This window comes from Cupressus sempervirens, chromosome 9 (genome assembly GCF_028749045.1).
Source record: "Cupressus sempervirens isolate cs-2001-9-10 chromosome 9, ASM2874904v1, whole genome shotgun sequence".
NCBI classification, from domain to species: domain Eukaryota; kingdom Viridiplantae; phylum Streptophyta; class Pinopsida; order Cupressales; family Cupressaceae; genus Cupressus; species Cupressus sempervirens.
The window spans coordinates 780,990,839-781,015,017 of NC_143126.1; positions in this window are offsets into that span (position 1 = coordinate 780,990,839).

A 24,179-nucleotide genomic window follows, 5' to 3' on the forward strand; every position below is an offset into this window, starting at 1 on the left:
AAAGGAACTCAAGTGGACACATGGAGCTGATAAGAGTTTTGAAACTTTGAAACAAAAGGTTGCTGAATTACTTGTATTGGCTTTGCCTAATTTCAACAAAGTATTTCAAGTTGAATGTGATGCATGTGGTAATGCAATAGGAGCTATATTAAGTCAAGAAGGTAAGCCTATTGCTTTCTTTCATGAGAAGTTGAATGATGCTAAAAGAAAGTATTCTGTGTATGATCAAGAATTTTATGCTATTGTTCAAGCTTTGATGAAGTGGAGACATTATTTGTTTCCTAAGGAGTTTGTGTTGTATACTAATCATAAAGCTTTACAATTCTTGGGAAGTCAACATAAATTGAAACAAAGACATATGAAGTGGGTTGAGTACTTGCAGAGTTTTACATTTGTCATTAAGCATAAGAGTGGAGTTACTAATAGAGTTTTTGATGCATTGAGTAGAAGACATTCTCTATTGACTAAAATGAAGGTTGAAGTTCTTGGTTTTGATGAAATGAAAGAGTTGTATGAGACTGATCCTAATTTTTTTGAGCCGTGGAGAGAGAATGAAAAACACCAAATCTAATAGATCACATAAGTAAGTATGATGAGTGTTTTATTCAAGAAGGTATGTTATTCAAAGGTATTAAGTTGCATATTCCTAGAAGTTTTATGAGGTTGAATTTGATTAAGGAAAAGCATAGTGGTGGATTAGCTGGACATTTTGGAATTGATAAGACATTGAGTTTGCTGAAAGAGAAGTATTATTGGCTGCAAATGTATAAGGATGTTCAGAAATTTCTAAAGAGTTGTGGAGTTTTTTAAGTTGCAAAAGGAGCAAGTCAAAATACTAGTTTGTATACACCTATTACTGTTCTTGAGATACCTTGGAGTGATATTAGTATGTATTTTGTTCTTGGATTGCCTAAGACAATGAAGGGGTATGATTCCATATTCGTTGTTGTGGATAGATTTTCTAAGATGGCTCATTTCATACCATGTAAGAAGACATTAGATGCTGAGTATGTTGCTAAACTTTTCTTTAAAGAGATTGTGAGATTGCATGGATTACCAAGAAGTAATATTTTTGACAGAGATAGTAAATTTGTTGGTTATCTTCAGAAGACTTTATGGAAGAAGATGGGTACTAAATTGTAGTTTAGTTTTACATTCCATCCATAGATAGATGGACAAATAGAGGTTGTGAATAGAAGCTTAGGTAATTTGCTAAGATTTTTAGTTGGGAACAAGCCAAGTAATTGAGAGATGGTATTGGCACAAACTGAATTTGCATATAATAATTCTATGAATAGGAGTATAGGAAATACACCTTTTGAGATTGTTACTAGAATGAAGTATAGAGGAGTATTAGATTTGAGGGATATTGCTAGTGAAGAAAAGAGAAGTGATGTAGGAGAAGAATTTTCTAATTATATGGAGTCTTTGCATAAGGAAGTAAAGTTGAGGTTAGAACAAAGTAATTAGAAGTATAAGGAGAATGCTGATCAGTCTAGGAGACATCATGATTTTCAAGTTGGTGATGAGGTAATGGTTCATTTGAAGAAAGGAAGATTTTCAGTTCGAACATATAGTAAGCTGAATATGAAGAAGTTTGGACCTTGTAAGATATTGAAGAAATTTAACAATGAAAATGCTTATGAAGTTGAGTTGCCTGATGACATGGATATATCTCCTATATTTAATGTTTTTGATCTATATAAGTATCATGAGTTAGATGATGAAGTTATTGTACTTGATGATTATCCTAAGAAGTAGATTGAAGAAATTGAATAGATATTGGATTAGAGAATTGGTAAAAGCCCAAGAGGAAAGGACTACTATGAATATTTGGTGAAGTGGAAGAATAGACCAGTTGAAGATGCTACATGGATTTTTTAATCTAAGTTAGATTTAGCTCAGGTTATGATATCTCAATGATTTAGGAGAATCATTTCTTCCAACCTTGGTTGTCTAATGTAGGAGCATCATGGGTTGGACTTCTATCTTGCATGTTTTTAGTTTCTTGTCTTGCTACTAAAAATGCATTTTCTAGTTTCTGGGTGCCTATTGAAAATCATGTAAGTAGTTTTTGGTAATTAATGAAGGGCTATTCACTTCAAAGATTCAAGATGCCCTAGAGTAATATCTATTTTCTAGAGCACAAGTCCTAAGTCCCTATAGTTTAAGAGATATGGCAATTCTCCTAGAACATCAATTTTTGGTAGTTTTGCACGACAGTTTCCTGTGCTTGAATTTTAGAATGGATGAACACTTTTCCTTAATGAATTAGACTTTGAATACTTAAGGGGTTGGAAAGGTCCTAGATATCTACCTATAGTTTGAAGTATGAGTTCTAACTCAATAAGAGTGGGAGACAAGATCGTAGAGCAGAACTAGAAAGTGTGAATTTGCTATTGGATCTTTGAATGTTAATATATCTGTGTTTGGTCATAACCTAGAAGGCCTTATAGTTGGGCATGTATGTTGAATATTTGAAGAATAATTGAAATAATTTAATTCTTATTTCTCCTTTGGTTCTTGTTCTTTGTGTTTGCTTCTATTGTGTTAACTCTTATAGGGTGGTTTAGAGAGCTGGGTGTGCCTTTGGCCCTAGTTTTCCTCATCCTTCCTTGTGTCACACACCTATATGGCCATGGTGATAATATTGCATGAGTAGTGGCATAGAAAGACAACCACATTCCACTTTCTGATATGGGGAGATGATAGTGACACTAGAGGATGTATATAGGACTTTTAGATTACCAATTCAGGGGATGCCAGTAATTGTAATGAGAGATGACTCCAGAGGTGGAAGTGCAGAGACTTGTAGGGTGAAGCATTTTATTTCAGATCTGGCAAGAACAATTTGCATTAGATGAGCACTTGGACTGAGTGGCCATAGAGAGGTAGATCTATTTTAATGTGTGTTAGTTAGTATCAGGGTACATTGCCTTAGATATAAGTGGGATAGGAGTTACATTGGCGCTGATACCAATTATCATGTAGATAGTGGATGCGGGGGTCTTGACAGCTTGGGGGTCATTGATGCAAGCAAAGTTATACCAAGATTTACACCAGTTTGTGTATCAAGGGGCTAGATGGTAGGGGAGGACTATAAGGTTCCCCACATTATTAGAGGTATGGGCATGGGAGCACATTATTGCATTCAGGCCAATTGGGCAGAGTGATAGGCATGTCGATGAGCCAGTGGCATATAGTTTGGGGAGCCATTGGCTTACCATCACACCAAGGATGTGGACTATTGGTGAGTCTAGGTTGATGAGATCAAGGTGGTAGTATGGAGACCATATATGGGTCTATGTCCATGGGAAAAGGAGGGACAATATTTTCCCTATACAATACCACCATTCTTTATTTTTGGGTGGTGGGAGTACATTGCAAAGTAGTATCAAACAAATAAGGCCTTGCGATAGTTTGGATGGGTCTAGGTGGCTCTAGGTGAGCTGAACTAGTAAGCCAATGAGTATGTACACACCAATATTGTAGAAGGAGGGGTTACTTCAAGCATAGTAGGATTTAGAGTCATAATAGTGGGATTGGCATGGTGGGGCAGCAAATGCGAGCTCCACACAGGAGTACTGAGACTAGTTTGTGTGGCTAAGGCTAGTAGGCCAAGTGTAGGTAACCAGGGTAGTAGTAGTGGTAGGGGAGCTAGCTTGAATATCCTGGCAAGGAAAATGTAGTGAAAGGGCAAAGGAAGAGGGTAGGGAGGTAGGAGGAGAGAGGGGTATAGTAGGAGAGGAGAGAGGAGAGAGGGGAAAAGCCAAAGAAAGGAGAGGAGAGGCCAATGGAGGAGAGGAGACCATAGGGAGAGGAGGAGTAGAGGCCACAAAGGCTAGTAGGTGGAGGAGGTGGGGGTGGCTCTTTTTTAGGGGAGGGATGATGGATGGGTAGCCCAATATTCATCCTTGTAGTAGACCCATGATGTAACCAACTAGCTACTACAAGACACTTAGTAGGAGAGAGACTAGCTTATGATAGAAAATGATTAGCTATGATAGGAGTGGGATGTAGAATGGGGTAGGTAGGCAGGGCAAGGATAGAGGTGGGGACACTGCGAATGGAGGTTGGGGGATGGAGAGGAGATTGGATATAGTGAGCCTAGAGAGGCAGACAATATAGGTAAGGGTTGATTCCCTATGGTAAGAGCATAATAGACTAGTAGTGGAGGTGGTGACCCTAAGAGCACAGGTGGTGGTGGGTGGAGGGATGAAGGAGCTAAGAAGATTGTAGGGAGAGGTGGAGGAGCTAAGGGAGAGGGCAAGATTCAACCAAGGGAGGTACCATGCAGTAGTCCCAACAGACCAGATAGAGCATTATAGATAACCAACATGGTCAGGGATAGCTAGGACCCACATAGGTATTTAGGGTGGAGGGGGAGAGAGTGGATAGAGCACAGAGGGCTCATAGAGGATAGGTGGGTCTCAGTGTACATGGCAGAGCCACAGGATGGGGTAGAGCCAGAGACAAGACATGGGGATGAGTGGGAGGAGGGATGAATCATAGAGTTTAGTTATAGGAGGAATATGAATGATCCCACAACCTCATCCACTAGTAGTGCTAGGGGCAGAGAGGGATACATATGAGTCACATGATGAGGAGGTGGTAGAGGACAAAGATTAGTGATATGCTAATTTTTGATATATATATATATATATGTATTTGGTTGGATCTATCGATTGATGTATTTTTGTAGGTGTAGACCAGATGTATTGATAGGATTCATTTGTATGATATGGACATTAGACATTGGGACTATGATGGGCATGTGGGATATTTCTAGGGATGGTTGATTTGATTCTTTATTCTTTGTGGATGATGTGGATGGTTTTTAGATGCATATGAGGGACTGATGCATTTTTTTTTTTGATGTAGGATGTGATGTTTATGAGATATACGATGTGACTGACAATTTGTGATGCACAATATGTTGTTGATGATGGGATTTGTTTTGATAGCACTAATTATGTTACGTTTGTTAGATATGATGTTTGATGATGATAGGATTTGATTGTATTTTTTGGTGTTTGAAAATGTTGGAGGGTTTTCAATTACCCTGATGAGAATATGATGCATCTAGGGGCAGCTAACTCCCATCTTCAACACATCATTTCAGACATCAGGCCAACTATAAGGCTTGACCCTTCTTCTACTTCAAGCTCTGCAAGACCTAGGTGGGTAGACCTCATATTCAATTGATATCGTACTAGTGCAAAACATATCTCTGAATCTATTTACTGTAGATGAAAACCCCTTATATCTCCTAATCACTCATGAAATGACACAGATCTATAGTAGCTAAATGCAAATCTATGAATCTCATAAGCTGAGTGAGGTTTAAACTATTCTAGCTCTTTAACATAAAAATTTAAAGATGATTTGACTTAATGTGGGTGAGGAAAGTGGATGAAAACCAGGTATGAACAAAAAACTTATGATCATGTAACAGATCAGTGCCTCATCCATTGGGCAATTCATTAATCTCCCTCATGCATTTTGGATATCTAATACTAATTCATATATTTAGATATATGATCTATCCATTCACCTTGTAAATAGACATCAATGTTCAATTTAAATCTTATTCTTACCTGATATCCTCCTAAAAAAATCTGCAATCCTGTTGAATCTCAGAAGAATTTACATAATTCCTTGAATTACAAGCAACAACGAAGCAACATATAGCCTTAAGGGACTACACTTATGATCTAGGCTCTTTGTTCAAAGATCATAAAACATCACAACTCAATTGAGAAAGGAGACAAGATTTAAACTAAAACTAAACATTTGTTGTTCCTTGTATTCATTTCCTTGAAATAATACATAAAAATGCATGAAATTAACTCACAAAGAACCTAATAAACCAAACTATTCAATGAACAAATGCTGTCATACAAGAGAGAAAATGGATGGAATGAGAAATTGATGGGATGGGAAGGGGGTATCGCAACCAAAGCAAAGCTTCATGGTTTGGAACCAGCACATCCCAGATCTTCCATGCAGACTTCATCAATTCTAGGGCTAGTTCTACTAACTATCTTCATTCTAGAGAAAACTTTTCAAAATTCCAACCCTTACAAAAGAGAAGAAGAAAGCATAAATAGAAAGGAAACAAAACACGGATTGAATCTGCAATTGACAAGTGTACCCTCAGAATTCCTTCCCAAGAAGATGAAAAAACCTCTCTCTACCTTCTCTCTGTAACTGCATATCATATCCCCATCATTCTGGCTCTTAAAGGCATAAAGAATCTTGGATATTTGATTCAGCATCATAACTAATTTCTAATGCTAAAGTTGAACTCATGGTAAAAGTGAAAAATCAGTTGAATATGGCCTTTAGAATGCAATATAATCTTTTCCAGCTTATTTTTACCACAATCAGGCTTTAAAAAGTCTTCAAATCTGCCCCGTAACCAACTCTGATGATCAATGATCAAATTTGCCTATTTTGTTGCCAATGTCCAAGAAAACACAAAATGACCTATAACACGAACCAGTGAAGACGTGTGCACAAATTGACTTCAAACATCAAAAATTTGGATTCTCCTAGTTTTGGTGATATATAATATCACATATTTTTCCTTCTAGAAACCCATTAAAACTCAGCTTGAAAAAAAAGCCCTTATGGTATGTAACTCTGGCTTGCAACTCAAAATTCTAAATTTTCAAAAATTTAAAATAGTCTAAAGTCTGATCTTTAGAATAAATGTCTTTTGAGTTTAAAAACTTTGAATGTGCACATTGATATAAATAAAATATTAAAATTTAATATTTTATTTAAAAGTCCCTCTTTCTCATTGGGCCCACAAGGTGCCACCCGGGCTGCCATGTGGCAGCCCCTGATAGGTCGACCTATGCCACATATTCACTTGTATGGTTCCAAATCATCACCACCCCTGCGTCTGCTCACCACCACATCTACAAAGTTGCTACGTCGCCATGCATATCGATTGAGCAACTTACCTTAGCAACATAGTGACAGTCGCATGATCATCCACATGTCACAATCTTGGCACTTGGATTCCACGTCAGTATCTCTGTCATGGTTGGTACTACACATACTGTCACTTGTCAATTTTTGGTTTGCTCATGCCACTACATCACTGAATCATTCTTTTAACTTTTTAACTTTTTAAACTTTTTCAGCACATTTGAATGTTGATGTCACCAGTTTCCTTGTTTGCACATTCCTTCAAAATTTATGGCATGGCAACCTGCTAGCTGAAGTCATCAATGGGACCCCAATGCATCCAATAGCCTTTTCAAAAAGCATCTTTCTTTAGACACAAGTCATATTGTGTGCAAGTGTATTTAAAAATCAGAAAGTGCCCTCAAATAGGCGATATGGGATATTATTTTTCAATGTTTTCCTTTTGACTGCATTTTTTCTACCTTTAACCTACACTTTACCTTCAATCTACTGTGGCTTTGCACATGGCCTCCTCTTTTTTTACTTTGTGAATTGGTCTTTTAATTTCTTCTTTGTTTGTTGTGACTTTGGATTGGTGTCCTATCTTAGATTCCCCTCATCCTTCTATGCTGGTGGCTAGTGTTATGGCATGAGCATCTTTTCTTGTAGGTTTGTTTCTTGTTATGCTTTCCTGCTCTATCTTTTTGCATTGGATTTCTCTTTTGAATGTGCCTACCCTTCCTTCTTGCCATGTGCTCCTATTTATGCTCTGCTTTGTCTCTTGTATGCAGCTACCTCTATGCCAACTCTCATGCATGGGCTTGCACTTTCATTTCTTTCCTTAATCCTGCCATGGATGCTCTCATTCCTTGGTAGGGCCTGCATTTTCAAATTTGACTGTAGCTTTTTCCTCAAGCCGTGGGCTATCCTACACCTTTTCTCCATGCATGTTATCCTTCAAATTGGCATGAGTTTCTTTCAACTTGGGCGTCTCTTATTGCTCAGCATAGATGCATGCAGATTTCCTATATCTGTTGCTTGGCTTTAGAACTTGACGCATCCTTTTTGTGTGGCTTCTATGGTAGCAAATGCTCTTGCTTTTAGCCGACTGCCATCTTCATTCAAATGCCATGATCTTCCAGTGATTGGCATAGATGTCTTTTGATTATCTTGACTTTGCATGAGGCTTCCCATGCTACTGCTCACGTGGATATCCCCTTTTGCATTTTTTAAAAATTTTTAAGGCATGTGAATCCCCTACCTCTTCAACTTGCCATGGATATCTGTTTGAATGTTTTCTTCCTACTTTGGACGTGGGCTTGCCTTTTTATTCACCACCAACAAAATTTGAATTTGATTGTGATGGTTAGAATTGCATATACTTGTATTCCTTTTTGCCTTTCACTCACACCTTGGACTCTCCATGTTGGCTAGTGTGAGGCTTATGTGTCAAGCTACAAAAGTGTATCTAGAAGGTCTAAACTAGAATGCCCAAAATTATTGCTCTTCACTTCAGATAGAGGCTTGAAAGATTAACCATAAGATATGGTCATGGTGTCTAACGACAACATTGATTTGCTTGAAGGGAGCTTCAAAATGAGGCCTGCAAAAGCTCCATTTATAGAGTAGCAAAGATTATTATTGATACTCTTAGTGTTATTGGTACTACCACTTAATTTGTAGCATATCAGTACTTGTAATGTTTCTTGTTACTCTTTCAACACAACTAATATTTCTACTCATCAACTCATAGGAAACACGAAAACTCTCTTCAATGCTCATGTTATCACTAGTGTTATAGGCCATGGGTTCGAATCCTCTGACTGAAAAAGCTACCCAAATTCTTCCCCTCATCTCTCCCTTCAAGAACATGGTATAGGGAAAGGCCCAAGTGCATCTTCCTTTTGATTCATGTATTCCAAAAATTCTTTATCTCATTATCTATGCACCCTGTCATCAAGGCAAGTATTTGAGTTTATTTTTTGCCTAGCTTGTGACTCTTCCATATTCACACATTAATCATCTCCACATTTTCAACAAAGTTTTCATCTAGAATATTGCCAAATTAAATGTCTCCACATTCCCTAATTTCTTTCTTGACCATTATCCTCCAATTTTATCAAGTGAGGATGTAGGTAGAACTTTATTATTATACATCTCCACAAAGAAAAACTCAGGCATTTCATATAACTTTGTAGATGCCATTTAGAATTGGTTCATATTTGAAAAAGGTCAGATGCCATAATAACTTAATGAAATTAATCGAGCCCCAAGTGGGATCGGCTAATTTTTTTTTGATTTTTGGAAAACTAAATTCTCAAACTAGCCCACTCATCACCTGATACTGATCAAAATCAAACTTGACCAATAAATCCACATTTGAAACTCATTTTACCATAGATCTGCAAACTGTTAATTTTATGTTAGCAGGTCTGGTGACTGGCCTTAAAAATTGACCAGAACACCTGATCGAGCTCTAAAAATTGGCACACTAACTCTTTGTTTTGCATTATTACACCATGTCGAATCTCATCTCATGAAAAATTTGGGGTCAAAATATATTCACTATCAAATTTGAGCTCTCAGAACTGGCTGCAAGAAAACATGTCAGAAAACAACAAATTGGGTTTGGAATCAGCTTTGAAAACTCGGCAAACTGACACTTAGGGAAATGAAAACTAGGACTTTGGTTCTTTGTCATGAGGAAATTATGGATCTACAATTTGGGCTCATGAGAAATAAAAGGGTACAAATGGCAAGTGGTCAAAGTAGGTTACTTGAATTTTGCAAACTGGAAACACTGACATAAAACAATTTTTGCGAATGGAAATTACCTAGGAAAGTGTGCAAATGGATTCATCAAGACTTAAAAACTGGCACACTTAAAGTATTTTTAGAGGAAAACATATTGGTACAATCCATTTGATCTCACATATCACACATTAGGAGTTATGCCATCATGAACAGGGGTACTAAAAAATCTGCAAATGCTGACACCAATAAAAAGATATAAATTGCATTTGGAATCATGTTTGAAAATTGATCAAACAGATTCGTCATAAGCTGAAACTTGAAACACAACAAGTCTCTAACATCGACAATGCAATGAAAATGAATTTTATCATTTTGGTCAACTGGTCAAAATTTATAGTACGTCAAACAGGGCTTCCCATAATTTTGAACATTTCACAAAAGCATGAAAATATTAAACTACTAAATTTGAGGGATTCAAAACCTAGTCAAACGGATTCAAACTGACTCAAAATATGAAACACAGGTTCTTAGGTATGGACACTAGACACTCCCAAAGTGGAAAATTACAAAACATTTTTGGGTGCGAGATATTCAATTGCGAACATAGCCTCCTATCACTATTTGACACTAGGGTGAAAATGTAGAATTGACATTTGCTCAAATTAGGACTTCGCCAAATGACTCGAAATGATAGTTTAACTTCATAGAACACTTAGATGCACTGAATGCAGGGTGTTAGAAACATTAAACACCTTAGGGTCCTCAAAGGTACAGTCGGGTACAATCTCATTTAAAAGCATTTATAGGGCTTGAATTTGTCAATGGTACTCAAAATTAACCATGCAATTTTTGAGTGCCAACAGTGGCTCTGTTTGGTGATGCATGTCCCTTGCAGGCATGGCAAGATTTTAGATCTCTGGGAGAAGCAGACCACACACCTGAACTTCAAAAACTTCCTCTCAAACAACTTTATTGAAAGCAAAAAACTACCACTACTATGTACATTTGATGACCTCAGGCCACCAAACTTTAGCAAAATTGTTTACCTCTACAATATACTTGATTTTCATTTCTTTTCTCATAAGGTAAACTGAAATTATCACTTGTATCAGTTTCACCAATTAGATACACATCATAAAACAAATCACTTGGCAAAACAAAATCATCACCCTCACTTCCCTAGTGCATGTAAAAAGTTGGCATAAATTTAACCTCTTGCTCACTATGAAAAAGAATATCAGCATGCTCATGAATGTCAACATCAAACTAAAACTGATCTTTACTAACTGATTCATGCATGCTGTCTACCAAAAACACAAATTACTCATATTCAAATTCATGGAAAGAGTTAAATATATCATGAATTTTCAACTCACCTTGACTTTGCATTTCCTCAAGTGTTGTTGGCTGAATGTCAAATGAGAAATTAGATTTGTACTCACACATAACATCATCATCACAATCTGAAAACATTTCATAACCTTCTGATGTATTTTCACAATCGAAGTGTTGATTGGCTTTTACCTCATTTGAATCATCATAAAACTTACTATGAAGTGTCAGTTTCTCTTCAAAGGCAACTCCATCGAACACTTCATCTTCAAACTCACAAAATACAACATCATTAGAAGATTCAATATCAGAAATGGAAGAAAAATATTTTGATTTATTACAACAGTATGACAGTGTATCACCATTTGCATCTAATTTTGCTAAACTTGAAACCTCAATGTCCTCTTCAAAAAATGGGTTAATGACTCCATGTAGTGATCCTTTTTGAATAATAGGACAAAACATGGGTTGCTCATCCTCACAAACATCATCATATAAAGCATTATCATATACTTTAAATTCACTACCCATTTTATTCTCATGGAAACTTTCAGCGTATGAAGAAAAGTTAGAACTATATGAAGATTCCCTTTCTCTTTCTTCTACCAAACATATAGTGTCCATAATTACATCCTCTTCATCATCTTGTTTAGGATAACCATTACGAACAGACCTTAAATAATTCCTAAACCCCTCACTACATGCTGGAATTTGACTGTCTAATGTAAAATCACTTGAAAACCCTTTACTGAAGTCTTCAAAATCATTAACATTAACTAGACTCAACATTTCTTTATCTTCATACCTTGACAACAAATCACTCTTAAATTTTTCATTGGCTAACTAATTTGTATGACGCAAAAATTGAGATGCACTTTCCTTTTTAGGTGCAGAAAAAGAAGTCATACCTTCACCTTCGAATGATTGTTCATTGCCATCATTGCTTTCTTCTTCCCAATCAACATCAGACTCATATGAAGGTGAACATATTGTGTCATTTTCCTCACTGTGATTTGAGTAACCACTCTCATCATCTCCTGCATATGATGCTTCTTGATTATACATTAGATCAACAACTTCATTGTCATCACTTGGAAGATGACTTTCAACTTTTTTGTACCCACATTGAGATGCATATCTTTCCTCTTCAACCTTTATATTATTCTCAACATAATGCAATCTCTCAATAAGAGAATTCATTTCTTTCCTATCTTGCTGATCAAGAAAATACATCTTACCATCTATTGCTGCAACATTAGAAACATATGCATTTTGTTCTTCTGATTGTGGCTGAGATGAATGTGACTTACATTATTCTTCTTGTGCTATCTCTCCATGACATGTCAAATCAGCAACATTAAACTCATGATTAGAGAGATAACTTTTAGCCTCCTCACTTGAACAAGACTAAGACCTAGGTGCAACAACTTCAAAAATTGAAATGTCAGTTACATCATTGTACATATAATTATCATGAGAATAACTTGCTACTGTAACTAATGTTTATCTATAAAATCAAAACAATGCTGAACCTTATCAGAGTCTGAAATACTATTCACTGCTGTAGCATCATGAACATGTGTGTTTCTATTTGCAACTGGACTAACCTTCCTTATACACACATTCTGATTTGAATTTTTAATCTAATTAAAACCTATAGCAAGGGTGTTGATATTTTGATTTGAAACTAAAAAATCTACACTAGACTCATCCTTTCTTTCAAACACATTATATCAGCAATCATTCATAGACAAATGACCTCTCATCAATCCATACTTCAAATTATTTTCAATATCTCTAGCAGTCATAAAAGTGTGATATAATGTTTGTGGTTCTTTATCCCTTAGTAGAAAATTCATTTTCTTATCAAATGCACCGAAGTAAATGGCTAGACACATTTGATCATCGGGTCTATAACTCTCAGGGATATCATTCAAAAATCTAGCAAATCTGATATTGAATTGAGGTACAAGTTCACCATCCTCAATGTGAATCCTAAAAAACTTATCATAAGAATCAAACATGCTTACCCGTTGTCCAAATTGCTCCATGAAGGTGAAATTTAACTCACTCCAAGATGAAATGAAACATGCTGGTAGAAAACAAAACTAGTCTCTAGCATCAACTTCCAAGGTTTGAACAAATAGCTTCATGTACACATCCTCATGAGCAATCTCATAGTCACCCATCAAATCAATGAATAATTCAACATGATGACTAGCTGAAACAAGATGGTTCCCATTAAAATTAGGCAAACATTTCCTAACATCATTAGGAATAACATTTGGGAAACCATGAATACCATTGAAACTTAATGGCATATACTGCTTGGTAGAAATGGATCTAGGAACTTCACTAATCGGCTACATCTTAGGTGAAATGAATATTGACATCCTTTAAAAATTTGAACCTCATTCACCAATAAATCTGATTTGTAATTTGCAACAGATCTATAACCTTCTACCAATGAATCTTTGCAAATACACTTCACAACTTTATACAAAAACAACTTAAACTCAATCCTATGAAGTGTATGGAACCCTTAGAACTATTCTCCTCTTCTTAGTGCTGAAACTCACTTGATGGAGAATAAAATTTTATACCACTTTCTTTCATGACAAGAATAACATCATGAAAAATAAAATACCTCAAGTGTTGCTGCTGAAACATTGATCTGCTGATTGGCTTGGTGCTAATCTCAATTCCTCACACCACTAATCATATCTTTATAGAGTCACTATCTCCTTGAGGAGAATTAAATGGAATCACAATTGTGATTTATTTCTTATCATTCAAAAATCTTATGATAACAGATCGAACAACACTTTGAAACTTTATTGGTCAGAAACTTATATGGATCTCTCTTCTTGTTTTAAAAATTTGACACAACTTTCAGATCTACCCAGTTCAACTGAGAACTCCTGAAAACAATTATATAACCGATCTACACTAGTACAAAGATCCTTTAGAGAGTCGCCACTCATGATTGTGAGAAAGATTTAAAACATATGATTTACCACATAATAGATTTGAACTGAAATTTCACTTTGTAGAATTTGCAAAACTTCAAAAACTTAGAAGAGAGAAACCACCATGAAAAAATTTTGACTCTGAACTTACAACAGTAACTCACACCAAATTGAAACTGACTGAAGACATACTCATTTATCAACATGATTTGCATCCAATTTAGGAACTACTGCTATAAGAGAATAAAGCTCACTGGGGAACATGAAAATATAGTAAGGAAATGGACATAACACATCAACTTACTACTATATGAAGCTTTCTCCATGTCATTCCTTCTATTGTGTTGAATCCCTTTAAATTCTCAAGGTTTGTCTATCATGAATCTCAACACAACTCCTTAGCAAAGTATCCATTTTGTTGGTGTTTGAAAATGTTGGAGGGTTTTCAATTACCCTAATGAGAATATGATGCATCTAGGGGTAGCTAACTCCCATCTTCAACACATCATTTCAGACACCGGAGCAACTATAAGGCTTGACCCTTCTTCTAGTTTAGGCTCTACAAGACCTAGGTGGGTAGACCTCAGATTCAATTGATATCATACCAGTGCAAGACATATCCCTGAATCTATTTACTATAGATGAAAACCCCTTATATCTCCTAATAACTCATGAAATGACACAAATATTTAGTAGCTAAATGCAAATCTATGAATCTCATAAGTTGAGTGAGGGTTAAACTATTCTAGCTCTTCAACATAAAATTGCAAAGATGATTTGATTTTATGTGGGTGGGGAAAGTGAATGAAAACTAGGTATGAAAAACAAACTTATGATCATGTAATAGATCAGTGCCTCATCCATTGGAAAATTCATGAATCTCCCTCATGCATTTTGGATATCTGATACTAATTCATATATTCAGATATATGATCTATCCATTCACCTTGTAAATAGACATCAATGTTCAATTTAAATCTCATTCTTACTTGATATCCTCTCTCAAAAAATCTACAATCTTGTTGAATCTCTAAAGCATTTACATAATTCCTTGAATTACAAGCAACAATGAAGTAACATACAGCCTTAAGGGACTGCACTTATTATCTAGGCTCTTTGTTCAAAGATCATAAAACATCACAACTCAACTAGGAAAGGAGACAAGATTTAAACTGAAACTAAACACTTGCTATTCCTTGTATTGATTTCCTTGAAATAATACATAAAAATACATGAAATTAACTCACAAAGAACCTAATAAACTAGACAATTCAATGAACAAATGCTATCATACAAGAGATAAAATGGTGAGAATGAGAAACTGATGGGATGGGAACGGGGTATCACAACCAAAGCAAAGCTTCATGGTCTGGAACCAGCACATCCCAGATCTTCCATGCAGACTTCATCAATTCCAGGGCCAATTCTACTAACTATCTTCATTCCAGAGAAAACTTTCCAAAATTCCAACCCTTACAAAAGAGAAGAAGAAAGCATAAATAGAAAGGAAAAAAAACTCGGATTGAATCTAAAATTGACAAGTGTACCCTTAGAATTCCTTCCCAAGAAGATGAAAAAACCTCTCTCTACCTTCTCTCTATAACTGCATATCAAATCCCCATCATTCTGGCTCTTAAAGGCATAAAGAATCTCAGATATTTGATTCACCGTCATAACTAATTTCTGATGCTAAAGTTGAACTCATGATAAAAGTGAAAAATTAGTTGAATATGGCCTTCGGAATGAAATATAATATTTTCCATCTTATTTTTACCACAATTAGGCTTCAAAAAGTCTTCAAATCTGCCCTTTAACCAACTCTGATGATCAATGATCAAATTTTCTTGTTCTGTTGCCAATGCCCTAGAAAACACAAAATGACCTATAACACAAATCGGTGAAGACCTATGCACAAACTGACTTCAAAAATGCAAAATTTGGATTCTCTTGGTTTTGGTGATATATAATATCGCATATTTTGCCTTTCAAAAACCCATTAAAACTTAGCTTGAGGAGAAAAAGCCCTTCTGGTATGTAACTTTGGCTTGCAACTTAAAATTTTAAATTTTCAAAAATTTAAAATAGTCTAAAGTTTGATCTTTAGAATAAATGTCTTTTGAGTTTAAAAACTTTGAACGTGCACATTGATATAAACAAAATGTTAAAATTTAATATTTTATTTAAAAGTCCCTCTTTCTCACTAGGCCCACAAGGTGCCACCTGGGCTGCCATGTGGTAGCCCCTGATAGGTCAACCTCTACCACATATTCACCTGTGTGGTGCCACATCATCATCACCTTGCATCTGCTCACCACCATGTTTGCAAAGTCACTTTGTTTTCGTGCATATCGATCGAGAAACTTACCTTAGCGACATAGTGATAGTCACAAGATCATCCACGTGTCACAATTATGGTACTTGGATTTCATGTCAGCATCTTTGTCACAGTTGCTACTATGCATACTGCCACTTGTCAATTTTTGGTTTGCTAATGCTACCACATCACTGAATCATCCTGTCAAGCTGGCCCTGCAACTCTTCCTGCCAGATTTCTAAGTTTTTTTAGCAACTCGCTACCTTGCTAGCCATAAATCCTTAGATTTTTTGGCTAGTGACATAACGACTAGCCAAATTTTTTAACTTTTTCAGCATGTTTAAATGCTGACATCACCAATTTCCTTGTTTGCACATTCCTTCAAAATTTATGGCATGGTGACCTGCTAGCTGATGTCATTAGTGGGACCCCTGTGCATGCAACAACCTTTCAATAAGCGTCTTTCTTCAGACACAAGTCATATTTTGTGCAAGTGTATTTAAAAATTAGAAAGTGCCCTAACACAGTTGATGTGGGATTATTTTTCTTCAATGTTTTCCTTTTGACTAAATTTTTTCTACCTTTAACCTATGCTTTACCTTCAATCTACTACGGCTTTGCACATGGCCTCCTCTTTGTTTACTTTGCGAATTGCTCTTTTAATTTCTTCTTTTTTTGCTATGACTTTGGATGGGTGTCCTATCTTAGATTCCCCTCATCCTTCTACGCTAGTGGCTAGTGGTATGGTGTGAGCATCTTTGCTTGCAGGTTTGTTTCTTGTTGTACTTGCCTACTCTATCTTTTTGCATTGGGTTTCTCTTTTGAATGTGCTTGCCCTTCCTTGTTGCTGTGTGCTCCTATTTATGCTCTACTTTGTCTCTTGTATGTAGCTACCTCTATGCCAGCTCTCATGCGTGGGCTTGCACTTTTGTTTCTTTCCTTAATCTTGCTATGGATGCTCTCATTCTTTGGCATGGCTTGCATTTTCAAATTTGACTATAGCTTTTTCCTCAAGCCGTGGGCTGTCTTGCACCTTTTCTCCATGCATGTTAATTGTTATCCTTCAAATTGGCATGAGTTTCTTTCAACTTGGGCATCTCTTATTGCTCAACATAGATGCATGCAGATTTCCTATATCTACTGCTTGGCTTTAGAACTTGACGCATCCTTTTTGTGTGGCTTCTATGTTTGCAAATGCTCTTTCTTTTAGCTAGCTACCATCTTCATTCAAATGCCATGATCTTCCAGTCATTGGCATGGATGTCTTTTGACTATCTTGAATTTGCATGAGGCTTCCCATGCTACTACTCACATCGATCTCCCCTTTTGCATTTGTTTTTCTTTTTAGGCATGTGAATCCCCTACCTCTTCAACTTGCCATGGAGTTCTATTTGAATGTTTTCTTCCTACTTTGGACATGGGGTTGCCTTTTTATTCGCCACCAACGAATTTCAAATCTGATTTTGATGGTCAGAATTGCATATACTTGTATTCCTTTTTTCCTTTCACTCATGCCTTGGACTCTCCATGTTGGCTGGTGTGAGGCTGATGTATCAAGCTACAAAAGTGTATCCAGAAGGCCTGAACTAGAACCCCCAAAATTATTGCGCTTTGCTTCAAAGAGAGGCTTGAAAGATTAACCATAAGATATGGTCATGGTGTCTAATGAAAATACTGATTGGCTTGAAGGGAGCTTCAAAATTAGGCTTGACAAAGCTCCACTTATAGAGTAGCAAAGATTATTATTGATACTCTTAGTGTTATTGGTACTACCACTTAATTTGTAGCATATCAGTACTTGCAATGTTTCTTGTTACTCTTTTAACACAACTAATATTACTTCTCATCAACTCATAAGAAACACCAAAACTCTCTTCAATGCTCATGTTATCACTAGTGTATAGGCCATGGGTTCGAATCCTCTGACTTAAAAAGCTATCCAAATTCTTCCCCTCATCACTCCCTTCAAGAACAGGGTACAAGGAAATAACCAAGTGCATCCTCCTCTTGATTCATGTATTCCAGAAATTCTTTATCTCATTATCTATGTGCCTTGTCATCAAGGAAATCATTTGATTTTATTTGTTGCCCAACTTGTGACTCTACCATATTCACACATTAATCATCTCCACATTTGCAACAAAGTTTTCATCTAGAATATTACTAGATTAAATGTCTCCATATTCCCTAATTTCTTTCTTGACCATTATCCTCCAATTTTATCAAGTGAGGATGTAGGCAGAACTTGATTATTATACATCTACACAAAGTAAATCTTAGGCATTTCATATAACTTTGTAGATGCCATTTAGAATTGGTTCATATTTGAAAATGGTTAGATGCCATAATAACTTAATGAAATTAGTTGAGCCCCAAGTAGGTCTAGCTAATTTTCTTTTCTTTTTCAAACAACTGAATTCTGAAACTAGCCCATTCATCACCTACTGATCAAAATCAAATTCAACCAATAAATCCATATTTGAAACTCATTTTACCATAGATCTGAAAACTGTGAATTTCATGTTAGGAGGTCTGTTGACTGGCCTTAAAAATTGACCAGAACATCTGATTGAGCTCTGAAAATTGGTACAGTGACTCTTTGTTCTGCATTCTTGCACCATGTCGAATCTTGTCTCATGATGAATTTGGGGTCAAAATATATTCACTGTCAAAGTTGAGCTCTCAAAACTACCTACAAGAAACATGTCAGAAAACAACAAATTGGGTTTGGAATCGACTTTTAAAATGGGCAAACTAACACTTAGGGAAACAAAAATTGGGAGTTTGGTTCTCTGTCATGATGACTAACAAGGTGCAAATGGAAATCAGTCAAAGTAGGTTACTTGAATTTTGCAAACTAGAAACACTGATAGAAAACATTTTTTGCAAATGGAATTGACTTGGGAAAGTGTGCAAATGGATTCGTCAAGATCTAAAAACTAGCACACTTAAAGTATTTTTAGAAGAAAACATAGTGGTACAATCCATTTGATCTCACCTATCAAAGATTAGGAGTTATGACATCACTAACAGGAGCACTGACAAATTTGGAAATGCTGACATTAGTAAAAAGATAGAAATTGCATTTGGAATCACATTTGAAAATTGATCAAATGGATTTTTCATCAGCTAAAACTTGAAACATAACAAGTCTCTGACATCTACAATGCAACACAAAAGGAATTTTAGCATTTTGGTCAACTGGTCAAAAGTTATAGTATGTCAAACAGGGCTTCCTAGAATTTTGAACATTTTGCAAAAGCATGAAAATAGTAAACTACTAACTTTGAGTGATTCAAAACCTAGTCAAACGGATTCAAAATGATTTGAAATCTGAAACATAGGTTCTCAGGTATGGACACTAGACACTCCCAAAGTGTAAAATCACAAAACATTTATGGGTGCAAGATATTCAGCTACGAACATAGCCTCCTATCACTATTTGACACTAGGGTAAAAATGCAGAATTGACATTTGCTCAAATCAGGACTTCACCAAATGACTCAGAATGACAATTTAACTTTATAGAATATTTAGATGCACTAAATTCAGGGCGTTAGAAGCATTAACCACCTTAGGGGCCTCAAAGGTACAACCAGGTACAATCTCATTTAAAAGCATTTATAGGGCTTGAATTTCTCAATGGTACTCAAAATTAACCATGCAATTTTGAGTGCCAATAGTATTGATAGTTGATGATGTATGATATGATGTGTTTTTGATGAGGAGATATGACATTGATAGTGTTGATATATTGGTGATTTGTTTTGATGATGTGATATTTTCAAGATAGTGCTAATGATAATGTTGATTTATGATGAACACATTTATAATGATTATGAAATCAACATAAAATAAAAAAAGAATGTTTGGTTTTATGATGATGACAAAAATTGAATCCAAACTAAAAAATGCATGTTTGTGTTTATGATGATGTCACAAAATTTAAAATCGAACCCAAACTAAAATAAATGTGGGTTTTTATGACGATGGCAAAAATTTTAAAAAGAACTTAAAATAAAATGAATGTGAGTTTTTAGGATAGGTGAAAAATGAATACAAACTAAAAATGAACATGAGTTTGATGATGATGATACAGATGAACAATGAACACAAACTAAAATTGAACATGAGTTTTATAATGATGATACAGATGTAAAATGATCACAAACTAAAATTGAACATGAGTTTTATGATGATGATACAGATGAAAAATGAACACAAACTAAAATTTAATAGGAGTTTTATGATGATGTTAAAAAATAAATGCAAACTAAAAATGAATGTGAGAACCAAACTCAAGGCTTTTTTGATAACATATGCAAAGTGAGCTAAAATATCTAGCATGTGATGAAAGATTTAATGCTATGATATAAGAGAGAGACAAAGTATGATAAAAGGTAGATGAAAACAATCTATGATAATACAACATGCTAAATTGTAAGATGTGAGGAGATAGAAAATAGATATAGGTAATGATGACAACAATGAGATACATGAAAAATTATAATGGTGGGATAGGATAACGAATACTTGAACTAGGATAATGATCTATGATATTAAAAAAATGATCGTAAAACATAGGAGATACTGAGACTAAGGAGTATGATGTTGGAAAATGACTAACCAACAAAATCATAGTCAGGATGATAGTGACCTATGATAAGGAGTATATCATGGTGGTGGTGAAACCTTAGCCTAAGGGTTTGAGAAGTTGTGAGAGTAGGATAATAGAGATAGAATGATAGTTGATGATAAGGAAAGTGCAGCAAAAGATTCAGATAATGGAAAGATTCAAAATTTTGAAAGAGATAGGTGATGTAAAGGAAGATGATACCATGAGTTAGTGATAGGAAAATAGATGTGTGGTGTAGGCAAAAGGTACAACATATCACTAGTTGTCCATGACCTTAGGCAGGGGGTAGAAACAATATGCACAACTTTAAACAAGATATGTGTTGAAGTTTGATGGGATTGAGTAGGATATCAGGATGGCAAGGAAAGGTTAGGTCATGGGGCCTGAGATTTATGAGGGATGGGAGGATAGGAAAATGTGTAGGAGGGGTGAGTACAAATGTGTATAGGGATGATAAGATTATGCAATTTTTGTATGGGAGAAAATGGTGAGAGTGAGAGGATATACTAGAAGCTTTAGAGTGAGCTACTTTGCAAAGAAGTACCACCATGTAGTGTGAGCACTTTATTTGATATAGGAATATTAGGGATCTACCAAGGTTACTAAGAACATCAAGGCCTCTTTCTCCAATATTACATAGGACTGACTCAAACAACCATGCAAGGACTACCCTACCATCACACATGAGTCCCAGAGAAATTAGTGTTGGAACAATGCTAGCTGATCCACAAGAAAATGATATTGCCTAACTACATCATGTGATCATTAATGAAAACATGTTTGGAGTATGCAAGGGTGATATCCAACTGACTCACAAGAAGAAAAAGACTGTGGTCAAAACCATGCCTTTGAGTTGCCCTAGTCAAAGAACACCATGATATGGAAGACCATGGTGACCATGAGGAGGGAACAACTAAAATCACCTAGAAATGACCAATCAAAATATATAAGAGAAAACCAAAGATCAAAAGAAAGAACCAATGTGCAAAAAAGTAACATTTTGCCAAAGAGATTAGGATAATAGGATATGGATGTGCCAAAATGTATCACCTAATCTAGTAGTGCAAGTTCAATACTAACTAATAAAGAAAGCATTAACACAACTAAATAGTTAACACTTATGATAGGACCAAAAAAGACACCATGGAGGAAAGTAGACCAAGAATGGTAAACTCAAGTGTTTCCCAAGATGATGAAGCTATATCCTTGATGAGAGGGGATGTATGCTCACATTGTGCTCAAGCTTCCAATAGGTGGGGGGTTTTCACTAGGTGTGTGTATGGATAAGGGTTTCAATAATGGGGGTATGGAGGGATTTCAGCATTGTGATAGTATTTTGGTAGTTTTTAGGCTCTCAAAATAACATTATAATTTTTCATGAAAAGTGGATGATTTTATTTGTGAAGGGAGAGGGTTGCATTTATAGGCTAAGGGGTATAGAGATGGAGGGTCAAGATGAAAGGATGGAAGAATGGGTGGATACAAAATTTGATGGGGAATAGATGTCAAAACGATGACCAAAAACATGGACCTGGTGGTGCATTTTATTTGTATTAAGATCCAAAGGAGGATGGCAGGTGAAATGGATAAGGTGTGGTGGGTATGATGGGATGAGATGGGTATGGTGGGTGATGGAAAGTGCCCTCAAGTGTGAAAAGTAGTTGGATAAAGGGATTACAGATGACACTTTTTTTTCCAAGTTTTCATCATGGTACTTGTCCAAGGTGCTTGAATTGCCAAGTTTTCACCATTGGACGCTTTTTTTTTTGATATTTTTTTCTGACTTTTTTGATGCATCTTTACTCCTAGATGTTGGTACAATGGGTTGAAAAATATTGGATTTAAAGGAGTGGAATGTTGAGTGGTAGTTGGTAGATAAGGGATGGAAAGACATAAGACTTGTGGGAAATGGATGAGAAAAATGGAAAGATCATCATTGGCACACACCTTTAAAGGTGATGAAATAATATGAAAGATGGTGTTGAATGAGGGTAAGGAGAAAATGGAGGAAGATAAATATAAGGACTAATAATAAATTTGGAAGATGAAGGATTGGAAACCTAGGATAAGAAGTATATGGACTAACAGTGGATTGGGGGGTGAAGGATGTATCTATGGAGATTTGGATAGAGTATGAACGGATGAGGCTTTTTGAGTAGCATGAATGGATTCCAATTGAAATTTTTCTTTTATGATAATCCTAGCTATCCACATGATTTTTTACTTTTTTAGCTTGGGCCCTTTTGGCCTCTTGACTTTTTCTTTGAGTAGGATCAAATGCTTCTCATCAGGAACATGTATTTAAAAAGGAACATATTGAAACTTGGATTTTTGTGGATTTGTGCTTTTTGATTTTGGCATCTAATATGCTTTTATTAGCCATGGCATGGGAATAAGAGCATGGGGGATATGGAGGGAGTATGGATGGAGTGGTAAAGGTTGAAGTTTGGAAAGGATTCTAGGATGAGTGCCTTTGATGATCTAGCTTGTGGATTTGAGGGGATGGAATTATGGATTGGAATACATGATATAGATGAATATAATTGCCCAATATGGATGTAGGGAATGAAGGATATGGGCCTAAAATAGATGGAAACAAAGAAGGAGTAGGTCCCAAAATAGATGGAGAGATAAAGGATTCATGTTAGGTATATAAAGACCCAAAATGGATAGAAAGGATGGGGGATTTAGATAAGGGATATATGGACCCAAAATGGAGGGTTAGAAACAAGTAATAGGATAAGGGACCAAAATAGATGTAGAACAAGATGGAGGAGAACTTTAAGGTGAAGATGGAAGGAATTGGGACCATGAAGGCGTAGGAGGGATACCAACATCTAGAGATACACTTTTATTTCTTTCTTCAATATGATGTTCATTATTTGGAACACAATATGTGAGTCCATTACTAAGTAAGGCATATAAGCTTTAGATATTAGTTCTTCTTCTATGGGTTTTTCATCATAGATTATGGGAGATGTATGATCATGAAATAGATTGGATGGATAGATAGGATCTTGATTTGGATGGGTTGATGGAAAAAGATCTTGAGATGGGGTAGGTGTGATGGTAGGATTTAGATATGGTGGGGATGGTGACTACTCTTTAGATGGAGTGAATGGTGAAAGTGGATCATGTAAGGGAATAAGTGAGATGGTGGGATCACCTTTTATGTTGGGGAACATTTCAACATGCTTTTGGACAAGATCTTGATAGGATTGGATTGGAGTGGATGATGTGATAGGAGATGCATGGG